This window comes from Eleutherodactylus coqui, chromosome 1 (assembly GCF_035609145.1).
Source record: "Eleutherodactylus coqui strain aEleCoq1 chromosome 1, aEleCoq1.hap1, whole genome shotgun sequence".
Classification (NCBI taxonomy): Eukaryota; Metazoa; Chordata; class Amphibia; order Anura; family Eleutherodactylidae; genus Eleutherodactylus; species Eleutherodactylus coqui.
In genome coordinates, this window is record NC_089837.1 from 312,046,379 (window position 1) to 312,051,947 (window position 5,569).

A 5,569-nucleotide genomic window follows, 5' to 3' on the forward strand; every position below is an offset into this window, starting at 1 on the left:
CGCAGATTTTGCGTCATTGTCTAACAACAGCACGGGAGTGAAACCGGTAAAAAAAAAATCTACTGCACATATGTGAGGGCGGCTCGCTGCAGCCATCCGCAGTACAGATGCAGAAACATGACAGGTACGTGCGGGCGTCAGCCGGGTACAGGGTCAGATTTGACTGCAGGCTCCAACATGTGGAATCTGACCCGTTCGTGTGCAGGTGGCCAAAGACCCAAAGTCCACAGGGAAAATAGAATTAGTACAGCCGTGTGGGTGTCCCGCACGCGCGATCCGCTCCCATAGGGAATCTTTGGGCACCCGCAGGTACTTAAATACCTGCGGATGTCATTTTTCCCTGGCGCACAGATTGCACGTGCGGGAAACCACCCGCAGCATGCTCCATTTCATTCGGCTTTCCCGTATGGATGGCGCACGCAGCTTCCATGGAAGCCATCCGGTCCCGCGGCACACCCGCAGCTGTTTATTGTGCTGTGCCGCAGGAAGGCAGGAGTTTTAAAAAAAAAAAAGTGTGCACGGCACGCTGCCGGTGTGCCAAGCACATCTGCCGGGCAGAAGTAAAAGATCCGGCTGCAACGGAAGGGAGACCCGCAGCGTCTGGACAGGTAAACAGCTGAGTGCTCTGAGCAGAGGATGCAGAAGACAAGCGGGGTGTCACCGCTTGTCTTCTGCATCCAGCTGTTCTTTGCTCAGAGCTCCCGTCTGTTATACAGCCAAGCACTCAGAGCAGAGGATGCAGGAGACAAGCAGGGTGTCTTCTGCATCCAGCTGTTTTCTGCACAGAGCGCCCGGCTGTTATACAGCTGAGCGCTCCGAGCGGGGTATGGAGAGCAGAGCTGGACCGCTCTATTCTTCATACTCAGCCTGTCATCATGGAATGGGATACAGCTGAAACAATAGTATCAGCTATATCCTACTGTGAATCCCTGATAAGGCTCATTGTTCAGCACGCTGAAAGACAATGATGAGCGACGGCTTAACGAAAATTGCACAATGTAAGTGCAGTTACACACAGCGATTATCGCTCAAAAGACGGCTTTTGAGCGATAATTGTTGTGTCTAAATGGGCCTCTATCTACCCCATATCTATCTATCATTAGAGAAATTAGAAATGAATAGTCCTATTATATAAATGTGTTATATCAATATGCATATTTTTACAGGATCATTACAAATGATCTTCCCGATGTAAAAACACTCATAACTCACATTTAATTTTCAAAAAATTGCTAATAAAATCATCACGACATCATTTTTATGTGTTTTTGTTGAGTAATTCCAGGGAATCCACAACATGCTTTCCCGCCCAAAACAAATAAGATCTGGGGAGTGTGCGGGCGGCAGGCAAATGGATTAGGCCCCCTGCACACGGGCGGAAATTCTGCGGCGGGATTTCCCACAGAATTTCCGCCCGTGCACGTCTGCATAGGATTGCATAACAATACGCAATCCTATGCAGATGGCCGCGATTTGCCCGCGTGAAATCACACGCGGAAAACATCGCGGCATGCTCTATTTCTGTGCGGGTCTCGCAGAGGCCCGCACAGAAATGTCACCCCCGGGCTGTTGGGTTGGGTCCCGTTGCGAGAATTCTCTGCAGGCCTCCTTAGAAAGGATTAAAGGGGTTCTGTCATAAAAAAAAAAAAAATATTCCTCCCCTTCAGTCTTTTACCGCATCTTCTTCTGTCTTCTGCAATCCCGCGGGTCACCTCACCTCCAGCCGGCTGGATCCTCTTCTTGTGACAAAGTGTACATTGCCGGCATTCTCCGTGTAGGTTACATCACTAGTGACGTAGTGTTCACAGCCTAGCAGGGAGTGCTGAGCTATTGCCGAGACTGCGCATGCGTTCTGTCTCTCTGCAATGGTATATGAACATAGTTCGGCATTCCATGCTAGGCAATGAATGTTACATTACTAGTGACGTAGCATACATTGGCCTGCCTGAATAAGACTGCCGAGAATGGCCGCTCCAAAACAGAAGAGGATCCGGATGGCTGGAGGTGAGGTGACCCGGAGGACTGGAGGAGCCAAAGCCCAACCTGTAACACTGGGATGCCCAGGAGAAGATCGGGGAGGAGAAGATGTGGTAAGAAGACTGATGGGGGAGGAATATGTAAGAATTGATGATTTTTTTTTTCTTTCTAATGACAAAACCCCTTTAAAAAAACAGATTTAAAATTTTTTTTAATTAGTCCTCACAGGGAACAAGTAGTTGCTTTTAGAAGGCCCCTGGCTGCCATGGTATCCAAACGGCACCCTGCAGTCTTCTCGCAGAGGGCCATTTGGGACACCTTATCTCCGATCAGGGTATTTAAATGCTGTTGTCAGAATTGATGGTGACTATAGATGAGCGAGTATACTCGCTAAAGGCAATTGCTCGAGCGAGCATTGCCTTTAGCGAGTATCTCCCCCGCTCGAGAGCGGAGCGGAACGGAGGGGAGATCTCCCCCCCCCCCCCGCTCCCTCCTGCTGACAGCTGCTACTCACCGCTCTCCCTACTCACTCGAGCAATTGCCTTTAGCGAGTATACTCGCTCATCTCTAATGGTGACATTTAAAGGGTTAATGGCTGCAATCAGTGGCGATGCTTATCGGAGCTGTTGTGGATGAGTGTCGGCTGTATGAAACAGCCGACACCCGCATCGTATGGAGCGGGATTGACCCCCGATCCTGCTCTATACAAACCCCGAACTTTTAGGACGTAACTGTACAAAATTGCCCACAAGCCTCAATGAACTGAAGCAATGTTGGGCCAAGACTTCTCTAGAATGATGTGAGAGACTGATAAAGTCATACAGAAAACGATTGCTTTAAGTTATTGCTGCTAATGGCGGTTCCACAAGCTATTGATTCGTGGGGTGTACTTAATTTTTTTCACACACCGCTCATGAGACGGTATAATTTGTGACCATGTGCTGTGGTTCATCTGAGGTTGTATTTACCTAATTTTAAGACCTAGGGGCTCTCTTTCACATTGATGAGCGCTTTCCACGCAGGTATCACACAGCTGTACCCAGTACATTGTGTACTGCTGTGTGCCTACAAATCCCCATACACTATCTTGGCGTGTATTCTGTACGTAATACATGTCAACACAGTGCACATTATTTTTTTGCCCGCGCTGTGTGTCAGAAGCACCGCTGAAGGCAATGTAAAGTTTGCTACCACATATTACATGGTAAAAAATGCTTGTGTGAGAGAGCACTAAGGACGAGATTTTTTTTTTAATGTCCTGGTATGTGAAACCATAGAATTCAAGGAGGGTGTACATAGTGTTTCTCATGACTGTATTATCTATATGCACAAATATGAACCCCATTCTTTTGAATGGGGTCATAAACATTAGCAATGTTTTCGTGCATGGCACTGCAATGCTATGTGGGAAACAAATCACGGCATGCTCTATCTTGCGTATGCTCTCGCATCGCAACGCCTATTCTTTTCAATAGGGCCAGCGGCAACATAGCACCACATGCTAGGTGCATGCGATGCAAGGCACAGAATTGTAGTGTACAAGATGCAATAAGCAAGCAGTGGGAAGTGATTCATTTTTAACGTGGGCTGATACTGCGGTTTGGGAGAGGCAGCGCAAGTAGTTGTGAGACAGCTGCACTAGTAGAAATGAAAGGAAAATGTGTTCTTCTGAGTAAGGAAGTAGTGCCCCACCTGTTAGGCCTTAAGCACCAATGCTAAAGATCAGTAGGGCTTGTCAGTTACCATGGGGTAGGATAACAAACTGAAACATAACTTTCTTGACCTCTGTCCAGCAGTATATCGTGGAGCTGGTTTATCCACATCATAAAAAGCACTTAAAATAGAGTTGAAAGATGTCATCAAAATATCTGGGCAAAGTGACAGCTGGGCACTGATGTGGACCCGACAGATGAGACGGGCTCATTGCAGCTCTCTGATGTCCATGGAGAGAAAATAAGAGTAGTGGCTGTCCCAGTACTTAGCTATAATCCATCAAGGTCTGCAGCCATCAGTAGCATGGAGACAGGTCCTAAAATAAGATGTACAGTATATGAATGCCTCAGTCAGGCTTAGGGTGGTAAAAATGATCCTATCAACAAATGATACTTTGACTGAGATATCATGGAAATATCTCTCATCACCCTGTACTATAAAATATCAGATGTGCAGGGGAACTGATGCAGAATCACGGTGCTATTGGAAAGTATTCCAGTTCTGCTCTTGACAACATTTTCTGATATTAATACAGCTCCTAATAATAAAGAATGCTAAAGAGAGTCTTCTAAGTTGGCACACATCATTTGCTAATAAAGTATGTAGAGTGTGTTAAAGCAATCACTTAATTTAGGTGATACTCAAGGGGTATCTATGCCTTATCAGTCGGGTAAGTCTATATATGCACGATGCATCGGAGAAGAGTACACATAAGAAACACTCAACTGATGTTTCCAAGCTCTTCTGTTTTATTGTTTCAATGCAAGAGGTTTTATAGTACAACTACTCCTTCATATCCCCCACAGGGGTAAACAATTCAAAATCTACAGCATGTGTGATTGCAAAGGTTGACTTCTATCTTAGTAAAACATTACAAAGGTTATTATGACAAAGCTGCATGCTCAGCATCTGGAACCTGCAAGTAACAATTATCTACAATGCATCTTTTACTCACGTATTTCTTGCTATAAACAAATATTATGCACATGACAGTATTGCATAAAATATAATTCAATACTTACATAAGTGTGACTGGGAAAATCCTGATGTGCAAAAAGGCCAGGCTCTGAAATTCAAGCCTTCAGATCTTTTCTGCAATGCAAACAAATCATCAACCACATAGAACTTATGTACAACAAAGCAAATGTCAAATATCTTACCAATGCAAAACTGAAGTCTTGCTCTAGTATGCAAAAATGACAAGACCAATGGAGTCGGACTTCACTATCAAAGGATCACATCCAGTCTGTTGTGACAGTTCTCAACTAGAGATGAGCGAGCACGCTTGGATAAGGCAGTTACTCGAGTGAGCATCACTCTTCTCGAGTAACTGGATTCTCGTCCGAGCAGGCTCGGGGGGGCGGCGGGGAGAAGAGAGAGATCCACCCCCCCCCACCACCACCACCACCACCCCCCGTGCACATGAATCATGTGCTTGACACTGGAAAATTCCATGATAGCTGTTCTATCTGTGGTGAGGAACATTTTGAGGTCTGCCCTTCGTGTCATAGTCCCTCAGCAGGAAACACAAAAAGAAACAGCACTTCAATATCCTCAATGTAACGTAACACATGTTTTTACCCATGGTATACAGCACAACATTTTACTGCACCGCTAAGCTATTTTCTCTGAGAGGATGTCAATGTCCAAACTAAAGATGGTTCTCTGGCTCACTGTGTACACTTAGAATGGAGAAAGGGTTCCTTTTCTTTCTTTATCCAGCTTGTTCAGGCCTGTAATGATTTTAAATGGCAGAAATCTGTTTTACCTTTAGCTGAAGCCTTTCATGGACGCTAACAGTGTCTCCCAGTGCTTGATGTAATATGAAGCATGTAGAGACTGATATGGAACTAAACAGAAAAGCTGACCCTAACATTGG

The 5,569-nt window shown here is 45.5% G+C and overlaps 1 long non-coding RNA gene across 1 annotated transcript; it reads right to left on the bottom strand.

The window, feature by feature from the left end:
- Positions 1-2,489: 2,489 nt before the first annotated feature.
- LOC136612009 (uncharacterized) lies at positions 2,490-4,978 on the bottom strand. The gene is made up of 3 exons (XR_010790336.1): positions 4,851-4,978; positions 4,713-4,782; positions 2,490-4,006 (listed from the first exon to the last, which is right to left on the bottom strand). It is a non-coding gene; the product is annotated as an uncharacterized lncRNA (long non-coding RNA).
- Between the last annotated feature and the right edge of the window lie 591 nt (positions 4,979-5,569).